The sequence below is a fragment of the Manis pentadactyla genome, chromosome X (assembly GCF_030020395.1).
Source record: "Manis pentadactyla isolate mManPen7 chromosome X, mManPen7.hap1, whole genome shotgun sequence".
In the NCBI taxonomy this organism is placed as follows: domain Eukaryota; kingdom Metazoa; phylum Chordata; class Mammalia; order Pholidota; family Manidae; genus Manis; species Manis pentadactyla.
In genome coordinates, this window is record NC_080038.1 from 35,364,551 (window position 1) to 35,381,489 (window position 16,939).

Genomic DNA, 16,939 nt, shown 5'->3' on the forward strand with positions numbered 1-16,939 from the left:
CCCCATGGGCCTGGCCGGCTCACAAGGCAACGTGACGCGGGGTCAGCTGCGCCGCCGGGACCCCCCAGGCACCGCGGGCGCGACTGCCAAGCGCGTGGTCTCTCACAGATCGTCTTTCCGCTACTCCTCCCCCCACAATCCCGGAAAAGGGGGAGGCTGGTGACATCATCATCCGGGCACTCGCTGGCAGGGCCGCTGTTCACAATGGAACAAAAACAAGCGGCCAAGTCAAACTCTGACGCGGCTGTGGTTCGCGTGATTAACCCTGTCCTGGCCGAACGCCCCGCAGGTCCCGATCACCCAACTTTCCCAGCGTGGTACGCCAGGTCCTTTCAGGTCCTCCTTCCCCCACTTCTGCCCGTCCTTGTGCCACTCCTGCCCTCACACCACTCCCAAACCGAGGGATGAGGGACACAGTTCCTGACCGTAGCGCGAGGGCCGTAGGAAGAAACAGTACTGCGCGAACAATCTCTACCGCATTGTCATCCCCTCCCCCACCCAGCTCTCCGGGTTCCCAGCGTCTCTGGCCCCGTCCTGCCCGCCCCCGCGGCACGCACCAACGTCCCGGGGGGCGGGGAGGAAGAGGGAGCTCAGCAGCAGCTGAGCGGGAGGGGGTGGGGAAGCGCAGCAGGAGGGTCGAGGGGCGGGCCCTGTGGGGGGGCGGGGTTTGGTGGGGGCGGGGAACCTCAGGACTTTGGGCGGTGCTGGGGCTTGTGGGAGGCTGCGCCGCTGCGTCCGCCGTCACCACTGCTGCTGCCGCCGCTGCTGCCGCCGCCGCTACCGCCGCCGCGCGCTGGCCAAGCGGTTTTTTTTTTTTGATTTGCCGGATCCGCCATATTGGCGAGGACGGGCATCCGCGGCTGCGGAAGCTGGTCGCCGCCGCCGCCGGAGCTGCAGCCTGCCTGCGCCCGGCCCGTCCTGTCTCTGCCGCGCAGAGTCCCTCACTGCCTTCCTCAGCTCCTAGGCCTCGCGGGAGTCCGCCGCTGCCGCCTCTCACGGGAGGCGGCCGCCTCAGCGCCCGGTGCTCGGGTCAGCGCCAGGAGCGAGGAACAAGCCGAAGCAAAGCCAGGCCCGGAGCGGAGACAGAGGCGGCGACCAGGGTAAGGTGAAGCCGCCACTGCGGGAGGAGGAGGAGGAGGAGGTGACGCAGGAGAAACGCACCGCCCGTAGCCCGTCTCAGCTCAGCGAGAGCCCCAGCCCGAGGGGAGAAGGGGGAAGAGGGCCGCCGGCGGCGGCGGAGGAGAAGGAGGAGGAGGCGCCTGCAGCCGCCGCTGCCCCTTCGGCACACTTGGTCGCCCGTCACTCCTGGGCTTGGGATGCACCCAGGGTCAGCCTTGTCCCGGGACTGAGTGTTGCTGGCGCCTGCTGCTTCCGAGTCCCCTGGTTCTGAGGAGAGGAGGACGCCTGTGTCGTGCGGTGAGTACCCAGCCTTGCCGGGACAGCGCGCTTTTCCGGGGCCAACAGCTGGATGTAAGTGAGAGGAGGAGGATGAGGGGGGTGTGCGAGTGCGCGGTTCTTAACTCGGCGGCTTCCGGACGGGCCGAGGGCTTCCCGGCTCCCCTCCTCCGCTCTGGGCTGGGCGAGCGCGCGCGGCACGGGTGGAGGCGCGGGGTTCGGTTCATGCCCAGCCGGCGTCCCGAGAGCGTGTCTGTGTGTTTTGGACTCTAAGGGAAAATGGCTGACGGCTCTGTCCCTCCCCCTTCTCCCCCTTCCCGTCCTGTTTGGGGCCGAGTAGGAGGATGGAGTCTCCCGGCGCGGCGTGCAGCCCCCGCATCCGCACCCGGGGGCCGGGTCGGCGCCAGGGACAGTCGCCCCCGACCTCGGGGCTTACAGCCCGGCGCTTGGCGGACTCGCGGCCGCTCTCCTTCCCAGTCTTGTTCTACTTTACACCAAACGCCATTACTGAGGTGGAGTGATTTGGAGCAGTAGAGCTAGGCCTCGGCTTCGCCTGGCTATCAGGCTCGACGACTTGTCCGCCTCCCCCCACCCTCCTGCGATAACCGGCAGCTTCTCCTCAGCCCTGTGGTCTGGGAGCCTGAGCTAGGTTATCGGCCTCCTGCACCTCCTTTGCCCCCGTTCATCTGCTGAGGGCCAAAGCCGCGAAAGATGTTTTGATGCAGAAATCGCTTCCAAGCTAGCTTGGACCCACCACTTTTCTATTTTTAACTGTTTCTGCAAAAATACTAGTATGTGCGTTTTTGTTAATGATAAAACCTTCAGATTCGTGTGATGGGAGGCTTCGGGTTTGATAAATGGTATATTTTTCATTCATTGTGAAATACTACGTTAAAGAGTTATGGAGCAGGTGTATATACATGTTTTGTAAAATTTGGATGGATTTCTGCGGTGACGGGAATTTACACGGGGATATTTAAGACTCCCAATAGAATCTGTTTAAATTAAGCATATTTTTTTGGAAAGTTCCATTGTTGTAACGTTAATTGGATTTTCCACCATGCAGTTTACAGGTGTGTGTAATTTCTTGATTGTCTGAGTTTGAGCGGGTTGTAGATGTAGGTCAAAAATTCATACTTTATTAAGGGGGAGAGGGAAATATATATAGCATTCTTTTACCTTGAAACCCGAGTCCCCTAAATTTACATAACGTTTGTATACCTTCAGTTTTGAGGAACAATCTGGGGTATGTTGATTAGGAAACTTCAGCAGGTACTGCACCCTCTTTCAGAGCTCATTGTCTACTCTTAGTGATAATGTGTTAAGGACTCGTTAACCGTGTGTACTTTGGCTTTCCTAATCCGTAAGCTTGAACTGAAAAATAAAGACTACAAACTCTCCTTTAAAGATCTATTCAGTGGGCTGCCATTTTGGTTTCAGCAAATGCTTTTCAGGTTCTTACAGACTTATGTATTAAATGTACAAAGATGTAACATTTGTTTTCTCAATTTTAAAACTGTGTTTTGTCATACTTGTAACTTTAACCCTTTAAGCTTTATTTTTTACGTGTTTGGGTAGGGTGAAAATGAGAAGTATTTGGAATTGGTGTATCAAGGGTGAACTCAAAATGTTTCTGAATCTTATTATGCTTTACTTTCTCTAATTTAAAAACAAGATTTTTGTATTACGGGTTTTTCTCCCCACCCTTTTCCCTTATTTTCTGCATGACCATTTAACTTCTAACGCGTCATCTCATGCCAATTATTTTTGTTTGCTGACCTTGATAGTTTCAGAGAGGGAAAATGACTGGAAAGATAAAATAACAGCAAGAACAATACATGTCAGAATATAAATTCTCAAAGTAACTTTGAAGGGCACATTTTATCTTTCTTTTCACATGTGCCTTACTTTTCACATGTGCCTGTGCTAGTCTTGTGGGCTCCAGTACACACACACACTTACACATGTATTTGGCAGCTTATGGGTTTCCAATTCTATTTTCAGTCATTGTCTTAATGATTTCTATGTCAGCTGTGTATCAGCATCACCTGTGGAGCTTTTTCAAAACGTGTTTGCCTGGGTATTAGTCTCTGGAGATTATAATTGAATAGGTTTGGGGTGGGAACTGGGCATGAGAAAAACTCAAAAAGATGATTCTGATGTGCAGCTAGGGTTTCTTAATTCTTTTTTTTTTCTGCAATCCCTTTTAGGGAAAGGGGAGATCTGAGACTCTTAAAGAGTTTTGTATCCTACCATTAGGCAGAAGCATTTTTGTTTGAGTTGTTCTGTCAGTCACACTGCTGAAAATTCCAGACATAAACATGAAAAGTTCAGACAGTTTAATAATTGGGAAGAGATCAAGATTCCACACAGAATTTTATCATATACACACATACATAAAATGCATTTGTTCGTTATCTCTTACTGAGCACCTTCTTAAGAGTTATGACCCAGTTTTATAACACTAGTAATACCTGTTAAGGCATTAGATTCTTTTTTATTCATTCTGCAGATATTTGCTGAATACCTACCATTTGTCAGGCAATGTTCTAGAGATTACTGTTGTCTAGAAGCATATATTGTATGAAGGTGAGTGGTATTGCACTAGCTGATCTCTAAAGTCCTTCCTAGCTCTAATTTAGTCATTCTTTATTGTGCCCATAGAAGGAGACCAAATTAAGTTAAAAGAAATATACTTAGTTATATACGCTCATAGAATTTTCCTTTTACCTTTCAGTTTCCTTAAATATATTAAATAGAATTTAATTCCGAGCTACACTTTTCTACAGTGAGCCCAAATCCCAAGTATAGTAGAAATGGATTCTTTTAGAATTCTTGAATATTGGCTTTAGGAATAGCTAGCTATACTTAAGATGCTTTTAATTTTTGCCTAGAAATTACATACTCTGGTGTTACCCCTTCCTTCTGTCATTCCTTTTCTGTATTGATGCTCTGTCAGTTATCTCTGCACTGTATGTTTGTATGTTTTTTTGTCTTTTTGTTTGTTTTACTTGTTTTCTTCCAGATGCTTTGGTTAATTTTGTCCTCCAAATTCTTGTAGGTTGGTGGCATCTATCGGGTCAGACTCAATCACTAGTATATTCCTAACACCTAGAAAGTGCCTGGCATATAGACATTCAGTAATCATTTGTTGGATGAATAATTCGCCAGATGTTCTTGGTATGATTTCTCTGTTTCTTTGCCCCCCCTTTTTTTTTTTTTTTTTGCTTATTTTCATTATTTGGAGTCACTTAAATCGACCTAATACTTTTATGATGAGTCGGTCTGGAAGGAGTCTTAGATGTAATCTTGTGAGCAACATGGCTCAAAGAAGTGTAGTAAATTGACTAAGATATTGTGCATAGACTACCTTCTGTATGAAGCTATTTCCATATTTAACAGGTCACATTAGTTATTAAAATCTTTGGATTCCATTACTTTTGTAGTCACTCCCATAAAATTCATACTTAAATCTATCTCCCTGGTAATGGATAGTAATGTCAGGGATGCCATCTACGTTAGTGTATTACAGAGTACATATACTGCTATTGTTTACAATAACTGCCTGAATAGCAAGATCTTGGGGAATAATATTTGACTCCCAGTGCCTAGAACTACTTGTACATAATGATGTATCATCATATTATGTTTTTTCATTTTATCCTTTCTGTAATTGATAATTATGTACTTTAGACCCACGCTGGCCAACCATTATCAGAAGAATTGTTTTCTTAAGAGTGATTTTGAACTGGTAGTCTTGGGTCCCATCAGCCCCACAGCCTGTGAAGTGGGAGAAGAAAATTTAGGAAGAAAAAAAGGAGTAGGAGAAGCCTCCCTTTCCTGTCCTACTTATGCCCATTTCTTTACTACTGACTTTGGTGGTTATTCAGTTGTAAGTTTAGTTTGCTGGTTACATACATCTCTTGCTGTTCTTTCTACTCAGCTATTTAGAGTTTGAAGTTTACTCAGTTAACTTGGAAACAAGAAAGAATGGAAATTATTGTATGGCGTTAGATTCATATTCTATCTAACAGTATTTTGTCCCTGATCAAGGTAGTACAGAAAGAATTGGTTGCTCTCCTTGATAACACCTCCCATTTTAGAGCAAAGATCAGTGAACATCTGTGAAGGGCCAGATCATAAATGTTAGGCGTTGTGTATACTAAGAGGTAAAATCGAGGATATTAGGTAAATTTTCTATTGATGAAATTCAAAACAGTGATAATTGAGTACAATTATTTGTAATCCAGGTTTAATGAGAAGACTAGAATTTTTGGTGGTGGTGGGGGTGCTAATAATACAATATTTTGCCTAATTGAGGTTTAAAGTTAATGTTTCTTATCATCAAATTGATTATAAACATTCCTTTGTGAAATCCATTCTCAGCTTGTGGGATGTACCAAAACAAGCTGAACTAGGTCTGTGACCATGGTTTGCCAGCCCTGGTTTAAAGTGATGATTTTTAAACCTGGATGGCTTGTTAAAACAGATTGCTGGGCCCTGCCCCCAGAATTCGATTCAGTGGGTATGGAATGGGGCCAGAGAGTATGCATTTCTAACAAGTTCCCAGGTATGGAACCACCCTTGGAGAATTACTAGTTTAGAAATGAATTCCAGCATATTCTGCTTTTCTTCTGGTTTATTACTTTGTCTGATTTTTCTTCAGTCTTTTTTATTTTGTACTTTTAAATTCAACAATTACATGTTAAATGCCTATGATCTCTGCCAGGTATTTTACCTAATAACAGGGATACAAGGTGAGCAAAACAGAATTGCCCGTCACATACACTGGATAGAATGATTTTAAAAATCAATTTCCACAAATTCTCTAGAGCTAGGGTCTGTGAGACAAAAGAGTACCATTTTGAAAGCAGGGCAGCTGTCTTTGATACTCATGTTAAAGGAAATGGGTAAAGAAGCATTATCAAAATACTGAATTTGATGTCCTAGGGGATGGTGTTCTGTGTAAGTAAGTGAATTTTTCAGAACACCAGAGCTTTTAAATATTTAAACCAGTTTATTATTTGATGGAAAACTTTGTGAAGATGTTACATATTTTTCTCTTTATAATTTTTATCTGGTTATGAAATTGATTTATTCTGTTGTGAAGAAAAGGTTTGGTGAACATAAGAGAATAAAAGCAAAACAAACTCCTGATAATTTTCATTATGTAGAAGCAGCTATATTATTTAGATGTGTGTGGAATCAAAGGTTCTCATCAGTTACATTATCAGTTTACTAAGTCATGTTTCTTTGTTCCCCCTGTCCTTTGCTTCCATTTACTCCTGCCTCAGGACTTAAGTGTGTGCCATTTGTTCATTCTGCCTAGGAGACACTGTTTTCATGTCTCTAGTTCCTCCCCTACTCCTTTTTTAGATACTACTTTTGTAAATACTGCTCAAAACTCTGATCATGAAGTTGTTTTTAATATAACTTTCCAATTTAATTTCCCACCATTTTCTGTCTTTTCTCTCCATTTACTTGACCCTCAATTCTCCATATATGCCCAATGCCTTCCTGCTTCTGTTAACTTCAGTATTCTTTTTTAGGGCTTCCTTTTCTTTGCTAGGGCCAATAACATGAACATAATTTAATTGCTCTTCGGCTTATTCCATTTTATGTTTCTGTTGCATTTCATCATCCGTGGCTATTGAGGTTTATAGAATAGGCACATATACACTTAAAGGCCCAGGTGTTTTTGAATTAATGTGTGTGTGTGTGTGTGTGTGTGTGTAAGCTATCCCATTTGTTCAATAATGGTTAATTTTTACTGTTCTTAGTTGTGGTTCCAGTCTTAGTTTCCTCCTTTTTAATGTGCTGTGGAATGGGAAATAGGTACCAGTACATACTACAGTTGTGTATATAAACAGTAAGGATGTCTTAACAAGAACTTTATACAGTGAGTTCTGCTTCCTGTTTCTGTACTTTTTCCTCTTGAAAAATGTTAGTCTTCAGCTGTGATATATTTCTTTTGTGTAGTCTGCACTTCAATACAGTGTATATTAACTGTGAACCTCCCTTCTAAGTCAGGTTCAGGCTTTTATCCATTATCTGATTGAAGTTTTTCTTCTTTTAATGGGTGGTGTTGCCTCCCTGGGAATAGTTTTGTTTCAGAAGCTTTGCACTGTTTGTCTTTGGTGTTAATTTGCAAGGTCAGTTGTGTTTTGCCCTTTATAAAAATGAGTGAAAAAAAATTCATCCGCTGCATGTCTCGAATTACATATCCTTGAGACAGGGAGCTGATTAGGTGTATAAATCTTGAAACTTTCTGGCTTAGGTTATGCTCATTGGTTATTGGTTCGCTTTGTTCAATGGTGAATGAAATAATTAAAATGAAACGAGATTAAGTATGGCAAATGTGTAATGAAGCTTGTAAGTGAAACTTTAGGTGTAATTAGGGATTTTATCATATTTTTCTGCATACTGACTCTTACTTAGAGTTGGAAAAAGCCCTAGAAACATGTGAGTCTGTTGTTTGGCTTTGAATGTTTGACTTCTGTCACATTTTCAAGAATGCATTTTGTATGAAAGGAGGGTCTGCCTATGTACAGTGTTTGCCTAGACTCTTGTGGAAATGACTGCAGAAAATCTTGTTTACCCACATTTAATCATATGTACGTATCTTTACTATGTCCTTTGTGTGTGTATATATATAAATCAGTTGTATATATATATATAAATCAGTTATCCAAAATTCTTGGGAGTTTTTGACTTGGAGCTTGCTGAGCTGGGGTGAGAGGGACTGTGGGTCCAGATTGAGGGTTGGAGGAAGAACCACTGTAGTGCCTGTCAGTGTATTCCCTGTCTGATGGTGGGTGCTATTACCTGAGCCATGTAAATGTCAGCTGTCTCCAATTGCTCCTTCTTAAGGATTACCTTAGTTATCCTCAGTGCATCATGGGAAGAAGAATCTTGTCAGTGAAAGGAGAGATTGTCATGGAAAGATTCTTTGGCTTCTGTTCATCTGCACAGCCCCAAGTATCATACTCTTCAAGTACCTCCCTAACCTACTTAACTCTTGCTCTCTCACCAAATACTGCTCAAAACTTAATGTGCCAGTTCTACCCAAATGAGGTCATTTTGGCATATTTCTGGTCTGTATTTCCAAGATTTTTTGTTTTCCCTCCTAATCAAAATATATCCATAGTTGATGTGGATGTTCCAGCCTTTCCTATTCCCAAGGCTTCATTCTTGGAGCTCAGTCTCTCCTTCATGGCCAGCCTACAGTACCTAGCTTACCACATGCCATCTTCGTGAATCATTTTCTAATTCTGAGCTCTGGTAGCATTTTTTCTGTGCTTTTCTTTTGGCTTTAACTCATTCTACTACTTTTTGTTTCTTCAGAAACAGCCCCTGGGAAGGTGGCTCTGAGAAGTTTCATGATGCTCAGTTGATAGTCTCTAGATCTGAACTGTCCTTTGTTAGTGGTCAGAACCTCTCATCCTGATTGAGACAGAATAATGGGTAGTAAAGACCTCTGACCTGAGTCAGAAGGCTTAGGCTACCATTTTAACTAATCTATTAAACTATTTAACCTCCATGAAACTGTAAAATGAAGGATTTGGACTGGGTGATTGCAATTTTACAACAAGTGAATTTGTTTATTTAATACTGTTCTGACACAAGGGGATATAAAGATAACTAATCCTTACCTTTAGGTTCTAATGTCTACTGGGCCAGACAATTATGTAGTGTGATAAGTGCTCTATTAAATAGAAGTGTGAAAAATGAAGTAGTAGAAGAGATGAATAAATTATTCTATTTGGAGTTGAATGAGCTTTGCTGGTCTTCAAAGGTGTACTATTTTGGTGGCCATATGAATTAGAGCAGGGACTTCTGGGCTCAGGCAGCAGCTTGAGAACATGGTTTTTAACCTACACACTATTGACAGTTTGGGCCAGATAATTCTCAGTTGTAGGGTGCTGTCCTATCCTTCCTGGCCTCTATTAAGATGCCAGTAGCACCTCTTCTCCCACTCAGCTGTGATGAACTGAAAAAGTCTCCAGACATTGCCAAATGTGCCCAGGGGCAGATTTTGAGAACCACTACTTGAAATGGAGGAATGGAAATACAAATGTGTTTTTAGCAAAAAGTTAGTACAATGTAGAAAGGAGCACTGAAGAAATTGGGAGGGAAAGGATTACAGGGGATAGGACTAGAAAGGTAGTTTGGGTGAGGCTAGATCACAAAGAAAAACCTTGAGTGCCACTTTAGGGCATATGTATTTTCTTTTTAGGGTAATAAGGTGGGTCTTCAAGTTTAAGTGAAAGGAAAGAGATCATTAAATTTGTGTTTGTTTTTTGAAAGATTAATAGCATCATGGCAGACAGGTTGGAGGAGAATTGTGTAGCAGGGGAATTGAGACAGTATTTTTAAGTTTGGCTGAGAGATGATAAGAGAATGGTTTAGGGAATACAATAAGGAATGAGATACCAGGGACTGCCCTTGTATGAGATAGGTGCTACTAATTTGACTTTGCGTCTCTGTCACTGAATGGAGTACAGAGCTGAAAAGCAGAACACCTTTATTGTTTTCTCCTTTAGCTCTTAACCCCATCTGCAATTTGTCCTCCTCACTGAGAGCTTCTGTCTACTGAGATCTGTGGAAAGGTCATGGAGAGAAGGAATCTGGGTAATAGAATGACTGTATTTTCCCAATGTGGCTGCATTACTTAAACAGTGGATCATCAAAGCACATGCTTTTCCTGACCACCCCCATCCCCCAAAATGTAGGGAGGGGACTAGAATCTGGCATCTGGAGAGGTAACTGTAGGCTCTTCTTCATGGTTTTTGTTCAGGTGTTATTTTTACAGCTTTTAAGATAGATTGATAACACAAAAATAGATGAATAATCTTACTATTTAAATATTGGAATAATTCCATCGGTCCAGTTTTTGGAGGTTTTCTTCTTAAAAAACAGTGTTCATATTTTTAATGAAAATGGTGTAGTCAGTGGGAGGGTACTGGACTCAGAGTTTAGTTCCATTTATCCCATTCTCACTGTTAAATCACTTCACTCACTCACTCACTCACTCTTGGTTCCTTAGTTCTCTCATGGCTAAAACCAAGATGTTGGACAAGAGATGACTTAGGCTACTCTTTTCTTTTTTTTAAATCTATATTTGTAGAGGTGTAGGAAAAATTAGATACATGTCGAGAAGAGAAATTTTTGATTAAAGAGAAAAGGGAGGCGGAGCCAAGATGGCGGCATGAGTAGGACAGTGGGAATCTCCTCCCAAAAACATATATATTTTTGAAAATACAACAAATACAACTATCCCTAAAAGAGAGACTAGAAGATACAGGACAACAGCCAGACTACATCCACACCTGCGAGAACCCAGCACCATACGAAGGGGGTAAGATACAAGCCCCAGCATGGCAGGACCTGAGCGCCCCTCACCCCAGCCCCTGGCAGGAGGAGAGGAGTCAGAGTAGGGAGGGAGAGGGAGCCCAGGACTGCTAAATAGCCAGCCCTAACCATCCGCACCCGGAGTGCAGACACAGTGCGAGGAGTGTGGGAAACTAGGGAAACGGGACAGCAAAACCTGCGAGCGGGTCCCTGCAGCCGGCCTGCCTGGGACAAAGAAAAGCGAGTGGTTTTTTGAAAGTCTTAAAGGGACAGGGACTCCACAACTGGACACAAGCACCCCGGGACATTTAGCCCAGCAGCTGGGAATCCTGGGGAACTCCGGGCGCCCTAACACCCTGGGCGGCAGCGCAGCTCTGAGACCCCTCTCAGCGATAAACAGCCCCCTGCCTGTTCCGCCTCCGGCGCGGCCCCGCCATAGCTGAGCGGCAGGCTGAGGCTGGCCACGCTCACAGCAAGGGAGCTTCCTCCATAGTGGCCGGGCAAGAAACAGAGACCCAGTCTTCGCACAACTTCCCAACACAAGCTGCTAGGGGTTGCCGTTGTCCCAGGAAAGAAAGGCCAGGAGTAAGCAGAAAGGGACTTGGTTCTCCCAGCTGACAGATGAGCCAACAGCATACCACTGCATCTATCAACATGAAAAGGCAGAAAATTTTCATCCAGACCAGACTAACCCAGACATCCTCCACACCCTCCCCTGAGAAGGAATCTGGGGAGATAGATTTAACCAATCTTCCTGAAAAAGAATTCAAAATAAAAGTCATAACCATGCTGATGGACTTGCAGAGAAATATGCAAGAGCTAAGGAGGGAGAATACAGAAATAAAACAATCTCTGGAAGGACTTCAAAGCAGAATGGACAAAATGCAAAAGACCATTAATGGACTAGAAATCAGAGAACAGGAACGCAGAGAAGCTGAAGCAGACAGATAAAAGGATCTCCAGGAATGAAAGAATATTAAGAGAACTGTGTGACCAATTGAAACGGAACAATATTTGCATTTTAGGAATACCAGAAGAAGAAGAGTGAGAAAAAGGGATAGAAAATGTCTTTGAAGAAATAATTGCTGAAAACTATCCCAAACTGGGGGAGGAAATGGCCTCTCAGACCACGGAAGCACACAGAACTCCCATGACAAGGGACCCAAGGAGGGCAACACCAAGACATATTATAATTAAAATAGCAAAGATCAAAGACAAAGACAGAGTATTAAAGGCAGCCAGAGAAAAAAAAGGTCACCTACAAAGGAAAACCCATCAGGCTGTCATCAGACATCTCAACAGAAACCTTACAGGCCAGAAGAGAATGGCATGATATATTTAATGCAATGAAACAGAAGGGCCTTGAACCAAGGATACTGTATCCAGCAGGATTATCATTTAAATATGAAGGAGGGATTAAACAATTCCCAGACAAGCAGAAGTTGAGGGAATTTGCCTCCCACAAACCATGTCTACAGGGTATCTTAGAGGGACTGGTCTAGATGGGAGCACTCCTAAAAAGAGCACAGAACAAAACACCCAACACATGAAGAATGGAGGAGGAGGAATACAAAGGGAGACAAAGAATCATCAGACTGTATTTATAATAGTTCAGTAAGCAAGTTAAGTTAGACAGTAAGATAGTAAAGAAGCTAACCTTGAACCTTTGGTAACCACAAACTTAAAGCCTGCAATGGCAATAAGTACATATCTTTCAATAATCACCCTAAATGTAAATGGACTGAATGCACCAATCAAAAGACACAGAGTAATAGAATGGATAAAAAAGCAAGACCCATCTATATGCTGCTTACAAGAGACTCACCTCAAACCCAAAGACATGCACAGATTAAAAGTCAAGGGATGGAAAAAGGTATTTCATACAAACAACAGGGAGAAAAAAGCACGTGTTGCAGTACTACTATCAGACAAAATAGACTTCAAAACAAAGAAAGTCACAAGAGAAAAAAAAGGACATTATATAATGATAAAGGGCTCAGTCCAACAAGAGGATATAACCATTATAAATATATATGCACCCAATACAGGAGCACCAACATAGTTGAAAGAAATACTAACAGAATTAAAGGAGGAAATAGAATGCAATGCATTCATTTTGGGAGACTTCAACACACCACTCACTCCAAAGGACAGATCCACCAGACAGAAAATAAGTAAGGACACAGAGGCACTGAACAACACACTAGAACAGATGAAACTAATAGACATCTATAGAACTCTACATCCAAAAGCAACAGGATACGCATTCTTCTCAAGTGCACCTGGATCATTCTCCAAAGTAGACCACATACTAGGCCACAAAAAGAGCCTCAGTAAATTCAAAAAGATTGAAATTCTACCAACCGACTTCTCAGACCACAGTGGTATAAAACTAGAAATAAATTGTACAAAGAAAGTAAAAAGGCCCATAAACACATGGAGACTTAACAGCATGCTCCTAAATAATCAATGGATCAATGACCAAATTAAAATAGACATAAAGCAATATATGGAAACAAATGATAATAACAACACAAAGCCCCAACTTCTGTGGGACGCAGCCAAAGCAGTCTTAAGAGGAAAGTATATAGCAATCCAGGCATATTTAAAGAAGGAAGAACAATCCCAAATGAATAGTCTAGTGTCACAATTATTGAAATTGGGAAAAGAAGAACAAATGAGGCCTAAAGTCAGCAGAAGGAGGGACATAATAAAGATCAGAGAAGAAATAAATAAAATTGAGAAGAACAAAACAGTAGAAAAAAATCAATGAAACCAAGAGCTGGTTTTTGAGAAAATAAACAAAATAGATAAGCCTCTAGGCAGACTTATTAAGAGAAAAAGAGAATCAACACACATCAACAGAATCAGGAACGAGAAAGGAAAAATCACTACGGACCCCACAGAAATACAAAGAATTATTAGAGAATACTATGGAAACCTATATGCTAACCAGCTAGAAAACCTAGGAGAAATGGACAACTTCCTAGAAAAATACAACCTTCCAAGACTGACCCAGAAAGAAACAGAAAATCTAAACAGACCAATTACCAGCAATGAAATTGAAGCGGTAATCAAAAAACTACCCAAGAGCAAAACCCCTGGGGTCAGATGGATTTACCTCGGAATTTTATCAGACATACAGAGAAGACATAATACCCATTCTCCTTAAAGTTTTCCAGAAAAATAGAAGAGGAGGGAATACTTCCAAACTCATTCTATGAAGCCAACATCACCCTTATACCAAAATCAGGGAAAGACCCCACCAAAAAAGAAAACTACAGATCAATATCCCTGATGAACGTAGATGCAAAAATATTCAACAAAATATTAGCAAACCGAATTCAAAAATACATCAAAAGGATCATACACCATGACCAAGTGGGATTCACCCCAGGAATGCAAGGATGGTACAACATCTGAAAATCCATCAACATCATCCACCACATGAACAAAAAGAAGGACAAAAACCACATGATCATCTCCATAGACGCTGAAAAAGCATTCAACAAAATTCAACATCCATTCATGATAAAAACTCTCAACAAGATGGCTATAGAGGGCAAGTACCTCAACATAATAAAGGCCATATATGATAAACCCATAGCCAATATCATACTGAACAGCAAGAGGCTGAAAGCTTTTCCTCTGAGATCGGAAACAAGACAGGGATGCCCACTCTCCCCACTGTTATTCAACATAGTACTGGAGGCCCTAGCTATGGCAGTTAGACAAAACAAAGAAATACAAGCAATCCAGATTGGTAAAGAAGAAGTCAAACTGTCACTATTTGCAGATGACATGATATTGTATGTAAAAAACCCTGAAGACTCCACTCCAAAACTTTTAGAACTAATATCGGAATTCAGCAAAGTTGCAGGATACAAAATTAACACACAGAAATCTGTGACTTTCCTGTACACTAACAATGAACTAATAATTAGGAAAACAATTCCATACACAATAGCATCAAAACGAATAAAATACCTAGGAATAAACCTAACCAAGGAAGTGAAAGACCTATACCCTGAAAACTATAAGACACCCTTAAGAGAAATTAAAGTGGTCAATAACAAATGGAAACTCATCCCATGCTCCTGGCTAGAAGAATTAATATTGTCAAAATGGCCATCCTGCCCAAAACAGTATAGATTCGATGCAATCCCTATCAAATTACCAATAGCATTCTTCAATGAACTGGAAGAAATAGTTCAAAAATCATATGGAAACATCAAAGACCCTGAATAGCCAAAGCAGTCCTGAGAAGGAAGAATAAGGTAGGGGGGTTCTCACTCCCCAACTTCAAGCTCTACTACAAAGCCAAAGTAATCAAGACAATTTGGTGCTCTCACAAGAACAGAGCCACAGAGCAATGGAACAGAATAGAGACTCCAAACATTAACTCAAACATATGTGGTCAATTAATATACAATAAAGGAGCCAAGGACATACAATGGGGAAATGTCCATCTTTTCAACAGATGGTGCTGGCAAAACTGGACAGCAATATGTAAGAGAATGAATCACTGTCTAACCCCATACACAAAAGTAAATTCAAAATGGATCAAAGACTTGAACGTAAGTCATGAAACCATAAAACTCTTAGAAAAAAACATAGGCAAAAGTCTTTTAGACAAACATGAGTGACCTCTTCTTGACCATATCTCCCTGGGCAAGGGAAACAAAAGCAAAAATGAACAAGTGGGGCTTTATCAAGCTGGAAAGCTTCTGTACAGCAAAGGACACCATCAATAGAACAAAAAGGTATCCTACAGTATGGGAGAATATATTCATAAATGACAGATCTGATAAAGGGTTGGCATCCAAAATATATGAAGAGCTCACGCACCTCAACAAACAAAAAGCAAATAATCCAATTAAAAAATGGGCAGAGGAGCTGAAGAGACATTCTCCAAAGAAGAAATTCAGATGACCAGCAGACACATGAAAAGATGCTCCACATCACTAATAATCAGAGAATTGCAAATTGAAACCACAATGAGATATCACCTCACACCAGTTAGGATGGCCAACATCGAAAAGACAAACAGCAACAGATGTTGGCGAGGATGTGGAGAAAGGGGAACCCTCCTACACTGCTGGTGGGAATCTAAATTAGTTCAATTATTGTGGAATGCAGTGTGGAGGTTCCTCCAAAAACCAAAAATAGAAGTACCATTTGACCCAGCAATTCCACTCCTAGGAATTTACCCAAAGAATGCAGCAGCCCAGTTTGAAAAAGACATATGCACCTCTATGTTTATCGCAGCACTATTTACAAAAGCCAAGAAATGGAAGCAACTTAAGTGTCCATCAGTAAATGAATGGACAGGGAATGTGTGGTACATATACAGAATGGAATATTACTCAGCCATAAGAAGAAAAGAATTCCTACCACTTGAAACAACATGGATGGAGATGGAGGGTACTATGCTCAGTGAAATAAGCCAGGTGGAAAAAGACAAGTATCAAATGATTTCACTCATCTGTGGAGTATAAGAAGAAAGGAAAAAAGTGAAGGAACAAAACAGCAGCAGACTCAAAGAACCCAAGAATGGACTAACTGAGTTACCAAGGGGAAAGGGACTGGGGAAGATGGGTGAGAAGGGAGGGAAAAGGGTAAAAAGAAAAAGGGGCATTACTATTTGAAGACATAATGTCGCAGGGGTGGGATGAGGAGGGCTTTAAAACACAGAGAAGCGAAGTAGTGATTCTACAGCATCTTACTACACTGATGGACAGTGACTGTAATGTGGTATGTGGTGGGGACTTGGTGATGGGGGGAGTCTAGTAAACATAATGTTCCTCATGTAATTGTAGATTGAAACAATGAACTGGAAGAAATAGTAACAGAATGTTTCTGTTATCATGTAAGTACATGTCTTTTGGTTCACACTCAGAAGTGGAATTCCTGAATTATAGGGTGTATATGTGTGTTCAGTTTTGGTAGACACTGCCAAAGAGATTTCCGAGGTAGTTGGTTGTACCAGTTTAGAATCCCACCAGCAATGTAGTTCTTGTTGCTCTTCCTTATCAACACTTAGTATTGTCAGTCTTTTTAATTTTCGTCACTTTGGTGGAGATTTAGGATATCTTATTGGAGCTTAAGTATTCATTTGCATATGTCTGATGATGTTTAGAGCCTTTTCATATGCTTATTGATAGTTCGTGTATTTAACTCTTGTGTATAGATA

The 16,939-nt window shown here is 41.9% G+C and overlaps 1 protein-coding gene across 4 annotated transcripts in view; it reads left to right on the forward strand.

Annotated features, from left to right (window-relative positions):
- Positions 1-759: 759 nt before the first annotated feature.
- The window catches only part of USP9X (ubiquitin specific peptidase 9 X-linked), a 139,847-nt gene continuing 123,667 nt past the window's right edge, over positions 760-16,939 (forward strand). For 2 of the 4 annotated variants that reach the window (XM_057495780.1, XM_057495781.1), the window contains exon 1: positions 763-1,416. The gene's annotated coding sequence lies outside the window, so the exon portion shown is untranslated. Of the gene's footprint in view, positions 1,417-16,939 lie in introns of all 4 variants that reach the window. The other 2 variants (XM_057495778.1, XM_057495779.1) reach the window with 2 other exon arrangements.